Here is a 15,598-nt window from a genome sequence, read left to right as displayed (position 1 = left end):
TGTAAGATAATCTAGCCCACTAAACTAAGTGTGTGGTAAACTGTCTGGTTAGACAATATCATCAACTAACCTTCGTGTAAGGGAGATAATCCCACTGACCATACTTACTAACTTATATCCATCTTTCTCCAAAGCACAGACCATCAAACAAAACGAGCTCATCATTTTGGGGGCCGCAGTGGTTGAGTGGTTAAGATGCCTCAATACATTACCACAAGCCCTCAGACCTCCACCTCTGGGTCGTGAGTTCGAATCCCATGTTGGGCAGTTGCAAGGTACTGGCCGCTGGTCGGTGGTTTTCGTCCACCAACAAACCTAGCACGTCCTTACATGATCCTGGTTGTTAATAGAACGTTTAACAAATAAGCAAAAACCAATAAAAACAGCTCATCAGATTGTTTTAAGGACGGATGGGGGTTCTCTCTTCACTCCAGGTCAGTATGCTCCCTTACTTGGTGCTATGCCAAGGTATTGCATTCAGACTTATATTATGATGATCTCTTTTCTTCATCATTATATGAATTGTTATAGTATGTTACAATATATAATATAAACTTTATTTATTTTACATTACGAAACAAATTATACAACTTATGTAAATCACTCTCGATGGCCCGGATGTAAGCGCGCGAGGGATCTTAGTGTGGGAGGAAACCGGAGTGCCCGGAGAAAACTCACGCGATCGGGCAGGTGATCCCTAACCTTTTCACGTCCGTGCCGGGGATCAAACCCCGGCCCGCTAGATGAAAGGCGAGAGGCTTAACCATTACACCACCCGATCACCTACTCCAGTATGTTCTAGAACTTAACACTAGCTTTCGGAAGATATGATTGTGTCAGTCTCATTTCTCTTGCAGAATGTACTTGGTCATTGCACTAGTTCTTGTCCTGCATGCTAACATAGGCAGTCTTAATCATCTCTAGATATCCGATGCTGTAAATACGTCTCGACAGAGGTACAAAATGTCTGGATCTTCTAGTCCATATTCTTAGTTGTTTTCTTCACAGAGTTGGCTTTAACGTTAAAAACATGAAAATTAATTTTGGTTATTATGCAGATATCCTTTTGATACCCAAATGTTGTAAAATTGCCACTGTCGACTTTGATCATAACATATCCATCGGCCCTCTCTATCATTTTCCTATTTGGGAATGGTGATTGAATCTACATCAAGTGCTCTCGGGTTTATAGTTTTGCTCTGCATCTGTCTATAGTTTTACGACAAGAACTCCAGGTCATCAGCAGAGTTATTAATTTTGCATAAAGTGATAGTCAGTCGACGACCAAGGTAAGAAGAAATATTGACTGCAAACACCATGGACGGACACCTCACTTATTCACAACTGGTTAGCATTGGTAATAATGATGTCTGCTATCTGACAGATGCATCTGCTTAGCGACATGATCTTCCAAGGAACCAGGCATACCCCGACAGCTTCAACATGGTTACTTTGTCCTTTTTATCTTCTATTAATTAATGAAGTTGTTTTTAACAGGTCTTATCTAGCGAATTTTCCACAAAGATACGACTTTTAATCACCCCAATACCTGACTGTAGAGAAAAAGATTCCTGTTTACCATTTTGATCTTTTTCTCGGTTATCTTGTTCAAATAATAAGTAAAACTTAACTTTAACGACCACTTAAGAGATCAAGAAAAATATATCTTTATTTCCGAATGGGCTTAATATACAGGGCAAATGCGATGCAATTAGCAATTTGGGACTCTTAGAAAGATGTCGTATTAAGCGTGGGTTTTTTTTATTCAAAGGCGGTCGCTCAGACAGTCTTGTTTTTATTTCCGTTTTCATCGTTTAAAACATGTGGGAAAAGTTTACAGATAGTTGATTTGCAAATTAATTAAAAACTCGGTGTTGACAGTGGAGTATCAGTTATTCACGGCAATTGTCATAAGAGAAAATGTATTAACATAGCAAAAGGAAATATATTCCTGGGTATGAAAAACTTTACTATCTACCTTATCAATAGAACGCGACCATTTACATCTTCAATCAAAATTAATACATGTAGGATCTTAAATAAGTGTTAATGTCCTGTGAGATTTTATAAAACTCGTCACGAAGTGTTTATTTTTGCAAGACTTTTTGCTAAGGCTTGCAAATATGAAAACTTCTTAGACTCGTGTCATAAAATCTCATATAAATTGAACACTCTTTTGAGACCCTATATATATTGACACTTGTTATTTTTACAAAAGTGAACGCAGAACCTAATTCTATGACAAACAGACAACTGTTGACTCACAATCAGGCGTCCTTGTACAAACTATCAATTAAAGTATATTACGTAGTTTGCTAACATTGAAAAAAAACATTGTTATTATGCATTTCCGTACCGTTACAATGTGAAAATTTATATATGAAAAGACAACTTTAAATGTTTTCATGCAAACATATTGCGTTACGGTATACCTTGAAATTTTCACAAAGCAATGTCCATTTGCCGTGCCAAGGCTGAGGATATTGCTACTTTGACAACATAAATGACAAATCATCTTAGCAGATAAACACGAGAGCCGATGTAATGTATACCACATAAGTATAGGCTACTACTCACAGTAGTGATAAACTGGCTAATACATTACACTTTCTATATTTAGTATGCCATGTCTTTAGTATAACACAATATACCTATTATGACTTTCTTAGCGGTGTCCAAGTCCTTTTATTCAATATGACAAGTTCATTTATAACGCACAGCTAAACGAATGTTACTTTTTTTCATACTATAGACAGACGTAAACATGTTTTGTTCCATTTAAAAACAAATACATATTTATCATACTGTATTTCCATAAAGCTTAAAACTCAATGAATTTTGATGTCGTATCAAACTATTTTTAAAGCATTTAAAGAATCAACATGCATGTCTTTTTTTTGTCTTTGTTTTTCACCTATATATACCGTGTGGTAATTAATGCCTATACATGGACGGAAGCTGAAATACCTGTAGACAAATCAACAACCTTCGGGCTTTACTGAATTCTTCAAAACTGTTCGTGGTAGTCTGATAATGGTCGCACTTTTATGTTTATAAAGAAAAAATAACTTGCTGATATGGTCGCATATATTCGTGGAGATTTAATGAAAGTGAAACAAGATAAAATGTTCATGCCGCGATAACATTAATATATTCTATTCAATAAGCGAACACTAGCTTTGTATTCGACTTATTGATTAAGGTTCTTTTCAAACAGAAGATGAACGAACTAGAATTATACTTAAGCATGTATGTTAAATGCATCGGTCAAATAAATGACATTTTCCTAATTTTATTGTATCCCAACCCGCTCAGATATGCACTTTAATATTTCACTGCCCTGGTACCATTCATATAATGTCTGTTTGAGATAAAATCAACTGTATCAGCTGTGATGATTTAGATCAGGCTCCGATTTCTCGAAACAAAAGTGCAAACTTAAGTCAAAACTCAAGTTTTTTTCTCCTTATGTAACTTATATGAAAACTTAAGACTTAAGTCAGTTTGGGACTTAAGATCGGAGCCTAGAATTGTTGAATGAACGTTTGACGGATTATATACCTTGATATTACCCAGTGATTACCCCTGCTTGCTATGTGTCTGAATAAATACCAAAAGTTACCATTGCCAAGTATGGACCAGACTCTTGTTTGCAGGTAGCTGCTACTATTTTTACTTATTGGGTTATCCTCTGTATTCTATGGGCTAATGCCACTATCATTATATCCACTCTTGTAATATTTCATAGTAAAACTGGAGACAGTTCAGCAGGAATGACAGTTATGCAGAGCCTTGAGTTCGTTTTGCTATGATCTATTCCATGGATGGATATAACGACAGTGATTGTAAAACCTGGAATATCAAGGACGCTTTTGGATTCAAAGACTGTCAAGCTGGATGTGATAGTGCTCACCTATCGAGTAGAAATTATAAAATGTGAGAATTTAAATGATTTTTGGGGTGAATTTGGATTTTTTTTTATCTGAGATAAATTTCTTCCGGATGATTATTATACCTATACCTTCGTCAAGGATATGGATATAGTCAAAGAACATTGGTGAAATGTTAGCTAATAAATTGATTGCAATATTTTTACACGACATACAAAATGTAACATTATCTTCAACGAAATGGTTTTTCGGGCGCTAAGATAATAATAACGCGCAAGGATACCAATAAAAATGCTCAATTATCCGCAAAACACAATACATGTATGTTGAAAATATGAGCATTTTATTGACGCCTTTTTACAACAGAAATGAAATTAATATAATTTGCAGAGAGATAAAAAAGAAATGCTATATGCCTCTGCCATTTTAATTGCATTTATATAGATTAGTCTCTAGTTTTATGTTGCAATAGCAGAAATTTATATGGAAGAGCTCGCATCATATTCCTGTCAATGTACAAATTAATTATGTCCATACTGAATATCCGTTCTGAAAGCATATTGTGTTCCAATTAATTCTATGCTCAGAACTTGATCACAACGGTTATAGTCGTTTGATTAATGGCTAATTGTACGCGCTCGTTTACTGAATATCCTATCCTTACAATTCTTTCATAAATATCGTGTGGTTAGAAATCCTCAATATTCCAGGAGTTACTATCGCTGCCCCTTCTCTACAGCCTCTCTGTATTTTTAAACAATAATTACCCCCCGTCCTCTGGTTAACAGAAGCCTTAACGTACCTTACATCCACTCATGGATTGAAGGCAGTTCAAGAGAGAAAAAAAACCTGACCAATCACAGGCCTTCAGAGACTTCCTTTGTTGTCAGATTACAGATAAAGCGACGCCCAACTTCAAAGACACACAGTCAACCATGTTGTATCGTTATCAAATTCTTTTGATGAACATCAAAGGACCAACCCACCTGTTCAATTGTAGTTAAAACATAGAGCCCTTTGCTTTGCTATGAGTTCAGGGTTGAATATAACGACAGTGAACATAATCCCTTGAGTATCGAGGATGATGGTCAGATTGCTAATTGTTATTTTTCTCTTTATTACCTCCAATCATGAAGGTGGATAGCGTTGCTCAAATATATATTACTCTAATAATTATTGATAAAGAACTGTGTGACTAATTGATTGTTTGTTTTAAACACCGCTAATGACTATTTTATGAATAATCAGGTCATGGATGGGTGGTAATTACTAATTAAGCAAATCATCACTTGATCTGTATATTCCCTGATGTATACCCGATAATATACAAATATTGACTTTTTGTAGATTAATACAAGGAATTGTTAAACCTGAGAAAGATGATATTCCCCGAGGCCGAAGGCCGAGGGAAATATCACCTTTCAGAGGTTTAACAATTCCTCGTATTAACCTACAAAAAGTCAATAATTGTTTTGTTATATGAAATGATACAAGATTTGCTATTCAAAATAATTTTGAAGCAAGGATAGCACAACAAAAAGTCAAGAAAATCTTCATCCACGTATCCTCAGTACAATGTAGGTACTTTAAGTACTTCTATTATGCTTTTTCATAATATAATCTTCGAATATACAGCTACATTTAACGTGTGTAAAATACCTTTCCTAATCCTACCACACTGATGTCTGCCATGTTTGACTTGGCTATTACCCGATGATCGGCAATGCTCTATTTTGATTGGTCAAAAATGTAGTAAAGACTGGGAATTCCCTGTGTCTATTTATAGTCAGGTTACCGGATTTGCAATGTCAACCTCTGAACAGGTGTTCATCGGTCTCAGGTTGACATTGCATTTTGTCAAGACCTGTCCAAGTGGTCTAGACCAATCAGAAAACGGCAAAACTCACAGTCATATAACAATGCAGTTTGTCACCTAGACTTTTACGACTGTACAATCACGGTTTTGGGACGCCATCAGAATGTCGCCTCAATTTGATTTGTCATTCAAGTGGACCTAACTTGATTATTTTGCACTTTTTTTCTATTAAACAATTCTGAACAGTATTTCTATCACATAATCTGTTCTAATACGATGTATCCATTGATTCGTGTAATATTTTTGCATAAAAAGTATGTCTCAAGCTGTACATAAAAAAATCTTATAACGGTACAATATGGTTGACTGTGTGGCTTTGAAGTTGGGCGCAACTGTCTCTGTTACCATCAAAAGAAGGCTTTACAGGCCTGTAATTGGTCAATTTGTTTTCTCCTAATAACCTTTTATATTGTTTATACTTCTAAGAATACATTTCTTAGAAAGTTCTTATACTTCAAATCAACAATGTTATTTTGATTATTACATTCATTCATGTCATTTTATAAATTTTGTTACCTGGGAGAGAACTTTCTGTTGTTTGATTCATGGAGATGCAATGATACTGATATTGACAGGATAGCCACGGTAATGGATTAACGAACACATGGTTCCTACAAATCATGCTTGAATTTATCTATCGATACTCAATAATAGCAGTTTAGATAGTTGGAGCATTTTATCGACGATATCTTAATTTTGATTTTACTTCACTATATATATTTAATACATTTGGTTTATGGAAAAAAACATGCATTTTACCGATCGAAAACATGGTATATCAAGTTTGAAACAAACGCCTTTCGTTCACATTGTGGTATCGAATTCAAAAGTGTAGGTTGTCGAATTAGATAATGTGATTTTTTTTAATACAATATGCGTTATTTAAGGATCTCGAACAAAATTCGTTGTTTATCTATAATTATCACAGATTCTCCCACAAAAACGAATTTCTACGATAAATCGGGTATATCGATTTATATTGATCGACAATGTTATATTCTTGATCGGCTTTGAAGTAGGATCGAGTTGTAATGTTGACCCGAACGATCTGTCTGCGATATGGGGATCCGCCTACTCACACGTATCCAGGGTTGAAACAATGTGGATACAATTGATTTGTTTTTCACCCACTTCTAGGAGCAATAATCTACTAAAATAATAATAATTGAGATTTGAGCTTATCATTATATTTGATACTCAGATATTGATCAAGATAACAATTAAATTTAAATCACCTGGATAACCACATCGAAATGAGCAAATATCATATGAGAGCATGTTTCAAAGCCTTACTATGTAATATGATTTCGTGAGCTGAAATATTCGTGGTTAATCGATGTTACAGTGACAATAATACGTAAGCAAGTTTATTTTTTTTTTCATATTTGGAGTTCTATGACAATTTCGAAATAAGAAGGTTTCTACAAAACAAATATATTCCATGATACTGCATAACTGTTTAATTTCGCGAGGTCAAAATCTGTCCCATTTACTGAGTAGATTTTTTCGCGGATTTGTCAATCATTAACACTAAGCTATGCATGCTATCTTAACTGTCATTCTTAAAATCTTATTAGCGGTTATCTAAATTTGAGGAATTTAACTTTACCGCGAAGTTATCGAAATGATTCACGCGTATACAAACAACGATACAACAATTTGCTTGTACGTTCTACACGCAGGTATCGTTGATTTTATCAGTAGATTATGGTTGTTCGCGAAGATAAATACATGTAACTGAATACCCATCAATTATTAAAAGATAGGATGAAGTCGCATAAAAATAAATTACTTGATAGCAGGTTACTTTCTTTTATTTTTACATATCATCGGATAGCATACAAACATATTTAAAAAATGTATACAGCTTAGCTTATTTTTTCACAATTCGCCCAGAGTATCAGAACAATGCAGGCAGAAAAATTAACGTATGCAACGCTCTGTCGGAGAGATGTGAAATCGATATAACCATCTGCAGTAGTCCTCGACTCTAGCGTGCATGACCGACTTTTTGAGATATATAATGTATTCACGATGTCTGTTAAAACACCTCCACATACAATACAACTACATTACAGTCGAGTGATATTTATTGGGGATATTCCATGTTACACTTCCATAATTCATAACCACCAGATGATGTGCAGTTATTTGAAAGCAATGGCGATGCCGCCTCGTCACTGAAGGTCAATTGGATTGAACGAACACATAATGCGGTCGGTATTTAACATCTATTACCGGATATTAAGTACTTCACCGACTTCAAACAGTCGATAGTTCGATTTTTTCGAAGGCAGTGCGTTCAGTATTATGCATCACAAAGCACGACGAGGCGTTGGAAAGACATTACATTTTTTTTTGGTCAGGAATATCGACTTTTGGCGGGAATGTGTCGTCTGCAACAATGTTATGTAATCGTATGCCTCCAGCAGCTCCCGCCTACAAACGTACTTGTGATGTAACCGAACCAAGAGAAGAAGGGAACAGAACACCAATACTCAGCCATCTACATAGTCCCAGAATGGGAATTCTATAATCCGAGTGACTTAACGAAAGAAATTTCAAAACCTTAGGGAATGTAGTATGGACCATGAAAAGCGATTAAATAAAAATATAATTGACAATCTATATTACATTTGAGACAGTGTGGATGGGTTTTATGTTAATATAATGGTTTTATAGAGGTCTTGATTTAGATTAGAAGGAGTGTCGGGGTTATAAAGAAGGAGTATATGATAAGCGTGGGTTTGTGACCATGGCGACGGTAAATTTCTAGAGTCAGGAGTTAGGAAAATTGACAATGGGAGTGGTACATTGAGTGGAGAGTGGGAGTTTATATTTGGTGTGTGGAAGGAAGACGATGTTTTAATCAAAGAAAAAAGGTGGTTTTATTATTATGGAATGATGTTAAATTAAGAAGATGGAGCGAAATAAGTTGATTTACAACGAAGGTTCTAGAGCAGAGAGAATGATAAGAAGGTTTCCAATTGAAGGATGAATCTTGATATTGTATAGTAGTTAATATTAGCGGGTGTAATTTCTACAAATTCGCGGAATTTAATACCACGCGAAATTCATCAAAATCATGGTTTTGCGTTTAAAGGGCTATAACATGATTCACGAACATATCCCACCTCCGGAGAATAAAAATGCTAAATTTTACACCCACGAAATTTAACAACAAAGCACGCAAGAGGCGAGAGGTAAAAAACAAACAAACAGGGGAGATTACTTGGAAGCTATATATTAGTAATAAAGGATACATAGAGAAGGTATTTAGATTCAACAGCAAATGTGACACAATTCTAACTTACTCATATTTGCATGAGATGGGTATGACAAGATCAAATGGAACAAAGAAGTGAGGATATTAATAAAAGAAGTAATGATAGTATTAAGCAATGATGTGTAGATTTGTAAATGTTGGTTGATTGGCTTATCAAATTTACGTCATTTAACAGCCAGTGTCTTATAACTCTACACACCCTTGCCTGTTAAAATTACTATGCTACTGTTTTAGCATCATCATCTCTATGCTCCATTTGATCTCATCCCATGAAAACAGGTGTAAGTTAGAATTGTGTCACATTTGCTGTTGAAGCTTAAAACCTTCTCAACCCTCTATTCTGTGTTTGCATATTACAGTGTTATCTGCCCTTGCGGATAGGTATTGATTATGACGTCATGTGTTTGCGAGCGTAACGTCATACGTTTCGGAGAAAACGATGTGAATTGCGCTCACAAAATAATGACGTAATATTCGATAACTACCCACAAGGGAGATAACTCTGTAATATACAAAGACAAAATACTGTTGTGTACCAAAATAAACAGGCCCTTCACACAGGGAACATACTGCAGGAGGCCTATGTAGGTTTGGGATGTAGATATTTTATAGTGTTCCCACTAAATCATGCCGCCAGGACAAGCAAACCAAGATTGGTCACATTATACATCATGTTCCCTTTATGCTGAGCTCTAAACAGGAGCAGAAACTACCACTTAAATAGACCATGGTGTATCATATCGGCCAGGGGACAAAACCCAGGGTCGTCCTCACAGTACTCAACTGAAGGCCAGACGTGAGGTTGTGTCAAGGGAGGCGGTAGGTAGAAGCTCAGGTAGGATAAAGAGTAATGTTCATGTACAAAATAAAGATTTCTCATACACCTCTATATTTGGGGTTGGGTCATACTGTACCCCTTTCCATCTGTCTCTTCATTTGGCGATTTCATATGGAGAAGGAGAAATGAACAAGATTCAATTTTGAAAGATGTTTGTTTTGTATTGCTTGTAGTGAGTTGGAGGTAACTAAGGTACATGCATATTTGCGCGTCGTAATTCTTGGATAATAATTCGTGCTATTTTCTATGCACTAGACGTGGCTTAGATGTACTTATTTATGCGATAAGTACCCAAACTCTCTCACCCTATTCTGGCAATATAACTTCCGAGACTTATGAGCAGTGATCATTATTAATGTAGCAGGAAAGGAACAAACTTGGCATTCAGACCCAGTCTAATCACGTAAAATTAATATGTGTAACTATATAGAAACGTATACGTGATGGAACAGAATCGAGGAAGGTGGCTGTGTACTATGATTTTCCCATCTCCTTCCTCATCATATGTGGTGGCTATGACAAGTATGAAGTCTGAGGTCTCTTTTTGGTTTATTGATCAGTAGAAAATGTCCTTCTTGTTTGTTGATTATATTTGTTAATAATTGACTGTAGAATTATCATCTTTTTTGTGCTTTGGGCTTCTTTAGAACATTTAAATTGATTTTATTTGTTTGAAGTGGTTGAAATTGAAATGTTCATAATATTAATCTAATTTAGAAAGAACCAAACGCTAAATGAAGTATTTTTGAATTTAAATATTTAGTCGATTAGAACACAGGAATTAGACTTACCAAATCAAAACTGTCCGGTAACTATTTATAATTATTTGTTTAAACTTCTAAATGAGCGTTTACTTTGAATCCATTTTAACAAACGATCCATAGCGGTATAAGTAAATTTTACCAAAATCTGATAAATATGCTTTTCTATTATCGTTACGTATGACGTATATGACGAGTAACGTATATTTAAATTGAATTAATATTAGATATCAGGTCAATAGGGAATACTTGAGTTACAATTTTGGCATACTTGTAGAAAATTATCTACAATTTCAGCTCATAATATTTATATTATTTTCCGATATTTTGTTTTCAAAATACTTTTTGTGTGCATCACTTAAACTGATGACGTCATATCATTCTTTATTCTTACCAAAATGGCAACGAAAAAGTTTTAAGTGGTAATGAATTACGGTTTTCTCAAAAAGTGCATAAAGGAAAATTATGTGAATATTATTAGCTGAAACTGAAGAAAATTTTCTACAAGAATGCCAAATTTGATTAAAATCCGCCAATAGATGAGATCAGGAAAAATCGAAGAAAAGATGTAAAATACATAGAATATATACACCGGGGCTAATCGTACAAACCGGGCTACGCTATTTACGCTCGTGGAAACTCTTCTTTTACATTGAAAAATGTCGTGTGAGGTTGCGTACGTTGTAAATATTTGCTCGGTGTTCAACTCACGGCCAAGAACCCAAATATACAAGTTGCCCACGGAACAGTAGAGTGTTTCGCAAATGAATAGAAACAAAATTTATGTTTTATTGTATTATACTTTGTTCTGTATTTCGTTCACAGTATAGCGAGTATATCATATCATGATTGAAAACTGTGATTTTTGTCAAATATTCAAAGAAAGAAGATATTTTAACGACATACAGAGATAAAACTGGATTCAGTTAATAAAATCATCGTATATTTCAATGATTAGGTGATTTTTTCTTGTGAATGTCACTGTTATACGATATTTTGTAAATTACGCATGCGAAAATCCTGCAGACTGGTATAGCTGTACACATAAGAACACTTATAAAATATACAAGTCAATGGATATTAGTTCTTAAAATATTATTTCTTCAGTCGAAAGTCATTTCCGTGACAACAGTTGGACGTTCAGTCGTAACGAAACCGATTCGTCTTGTAGGTCTCATTTGAGGGTTTCAAGTTCTAAGACGTACATCCTTCATGTTAAATAATTCATGCTTAGAATGTGATTGGTTCACAAAGTATAAACCAGAATGTTCCCCAAAACTTTAATTTCGCTGTTCACAGTTTAAGCTTTGAACTGTTTTTAGTTGGCTATATTATCAGATTAGGGTGAATAACAATGCGGAAACGTTCATTGAATTTATTCTTTATACACTGTATTTCAATTCAAAAATATTAATCTTTGCTCATATTCTACTGAAAAATGAGAAGCGATTTAGGAACTATGACGTATCCACTGCCTTGTATGTTGTTTAGTATATACAGGTAGGGCATCCAGTTTACCCTTGACTTTGAAGCAGTTTCAGAAGTCAAATAATCATTTTTCAAAAATCTGAAGAGTCAAATCCTATGAAAAATAGACAAAAGATTAAAACTGAAGAGTCAAATCTGATTTCTGAGAGTCAAATATAATGTACATACTCTCAGGGGTCTACTGGATGCCCTGTACCGGTTAGCGTTTTCGCATGCGTAATTTGGAAATATAGTTATAACAGTAACATTCAACAAGGAAAGGTCACCTAATCATTGAAATCTGTGATAATTTAATGAACTAAATTCAGCTTTAACAGGTTTAGATGTATATTTGTTTGAATAAATGCAAACATCACACTTTTCAGTGATGATATGGCGTACCTGTCTATACTGTGCGTGAAATACAGGACAAACTATAATACAATAAAACATACATTTAACTTCTACGCAATGATGAAACACTCTACTGTTCCGTGGGCAACTTGTATGTTTGGATTCTTGGCCGTGAATTGAACACCGAGTAAATATTTATCACATACGCTTCTCCAGACGACAGTTTTCTATGTTAAAGAAGCGTTTTCACGAGCGTAAATAGCGTAGCCCGGTTTGTACGATTAGCCCCGGTAATATAGGGAAAAATAGAAATTACGATGACTTTTGGCAAACGACTGTATTTTTGCCGTATTATTAATACTCACGTTTGTAATACGTTATTCACCACCAAAAGTTACCAACATTGTTTTGTTGTGACTTACGTTTTATATAGCATTTAAAGTCATTTGAATGATTTTCACAGCTTAATTCATCAAACCTTATGGTTTTCATATTACTGAAGAAAATATAACGTGTAAAAATTTCCGCCCTGTTTCGGCACACATAGCATATAACTATAAAGATACTCCACATCAAAGCATAAACGATACATCGCCTTTATATGTGTCTTCTTCACACTAAAATGTATATGAAATAATTCATTTTGCTTTTGGTGCTTGCGCAATAAGTTCTTAATTCCATATAGGACGTAGTGCCATAGTATGTTTTTCAGGACGCAAATGATAATTTTTTTTTTTTATTTTGACTTAAAATAAGAAGTTAAAACTTTTCAATTAATTATATCATATTTGCGACAGGCTAAGGCATTTGTTGGTTATAGGGGAAACAACTCCTGTTAAATAAGTATACTCATGATGACAGAAATTATAGTACGAATTTAAAAATGACCAGAATAAAGTAGTCAATATGATTAATTTACTTGAACAATATCAGATTATTAATTTCGAACACATGGCGACTGAATTCTAACAACTCATATCACCGATAAGCTCCGCTCATTTATTTATGATTTTATATAAAACTGTCTCAATAAGACCTTGAGAAAATGCTCGTGCTCAAAACAAGGACCTGAATATCGCAACAAAACATATTTCTCCATTATCGAAACATCATTACAAAAAACAGTATCCACAGATGTGCTCAGTCGAAAGTTCCATGGTCAACCTCATTACATGTTCTATTAGTTGTACCAGCTACTCACGTCGCAATAGGATGTGTTCAACGAAACTAGTTTTAGCCGTTTGACCGAAGTCTCTTATCCAACCTCCACACAATTGCTGGATAGTACAGCTATAGTGTCCAAAAGACTAACATCAACAACGTAGAGGTTTGAAGCACATACCTGCTGAGATTTCTATCGCTTGAAGCTAAGCTATATTATAAGACATTCTATTCATGAAACATTCGAGAATGTGCGTCCGATACGTATTGGCGTCTAAACCACACTCTGGAATCCTACATAATACCTACATAATTGGATTATTTGCTACGTGTTTTGTTTTATAGTTCTGTCACCTACAGAACATTTTCAGATGATTTTGTAAGCTTGATGGTTATGATTTTATCTGTGGATATACAGACTAACCAACTGTAGATCACAGTTTAAAGTTATGTATTACTACACTACGCTGAACCAAAGTCAGTCATTATGTTCTATACCTTAAACATAGGTTCTCCTATACTATTAAGGATAAGCAATCTAATTAAAATTAGATTTGTAATTCCGCTCCCACTACGATACCCTACGTTACGCTTCAATACAGCGTAACGTAGAGTATCGTGGTGGGAGCGGAATTACAAGTCTAATTATAATTTGAATACAGCGTAACGTAGAGTATCGTGGTGGTAGCGGAATTACAAGTCTAATTTTAATTAGATTGAAGGATAAGGTGCATTCTCCACTGCAAAATAATGAAAATTTAATGACTTTACCTATGCATTACTAAAATTGATATTTTCAATGGTTGACACCATATATCAAAATGTTCCGTATGCCACCCTCTTTCAAAAATGATGTCAGATTTGGAGCGGTCAAGGTCAAGCGTCAAAGGAAAAGTGGTTTATTTGCTAAAAAATTGACTAAAACCTGGTAGGAGGTGAGCTAGTATTTTTTTTTAAATGGACTAGGTTTCATTGCCATCAATATATGTTACATCTCTAACAACTGTAGAATAGCTTGTTGGTTCATTGATGGAAATTATTTGGAAAAGGTCAAAATGAGGTCAAGGTCATACTACTGACAAAGGCAGTTTAGTAATAATACACTACCTACACTGCTAGAAAATGATTTAAATAAATACACTAAACGTCCTATAAATATATATGTGTTGACCTATATCTTAAATAATATAATCTGCATCTTTAAAATATCAACAAAGTATTTTTGACTATGTCATGGGATCATTGGTTACAGGTCAAGCGGTTTATTTGCTGAAAAAATGATTGTTTTTTTTACTTTTAAAGGAAAAACCTTATTTTTTCTTCTTCAACATCTGTCACATTTCTAATTTATCCATTAGAGATTAAAAAAACATCTCCTACTAAAATTATTATATGGTTTACGGATTATTTTTGTCTAAAAATATAATATAATACTGTCACCGTAATCAAACTCAGATTTTGTCGCATCCGTTTTTATACATGAGTTTGACGAACAATCGTAAAATGTCTGATCTTAGAACCAATGTAAAGTGTAATATAACACAACAAGCATGGTTCATGGCTGACTAACCGGAAGTGATTTATTGTCGCTTACAACATCTAGATCCGCTAGACGCTTATGACATTAACAAAAAGTATAATACATGAATGTTACATCTTCCTTCTTAAATTTGAAGCTAACTGTACTAATGGCACAACGGACGGATATCCACAAGATGCTTTAACATCTGAAGCTTTATGTAATTATTGTTAAATGACTAGAATGCTTATTGATGAGTATTAGCACAGTCTTTGGCACTATAATAGAGTTTAGAGCACAGTCAATACTTCAGATGATTCCATAAATGAATAAAGTAATCATTGTGCCATGATGATGAATTATTATCATTCAAAGATAACTACACTTTAAAGTCTGTAAACTGATAACACTAAACTAGAACTATTAACATAACTGGAAACTAAACC

The sequence above is a fragment of the Argopecten irradians genome, chromosome 7, assembly GCF_041381155.1.
Source record: "Argopecten irradians isolate NY chromosome 7, Ai_NY, whole genome shotgun sequence".
NCBI classification, from domain to species: Eukaryota; Metazoa; Mollusca; class Bivalvia; order Pectinida; family Pectinidae; genus Argopecten; species Argopecten irradians.
Note: the sequence above shows the minus strand (reverse complement) of the source record.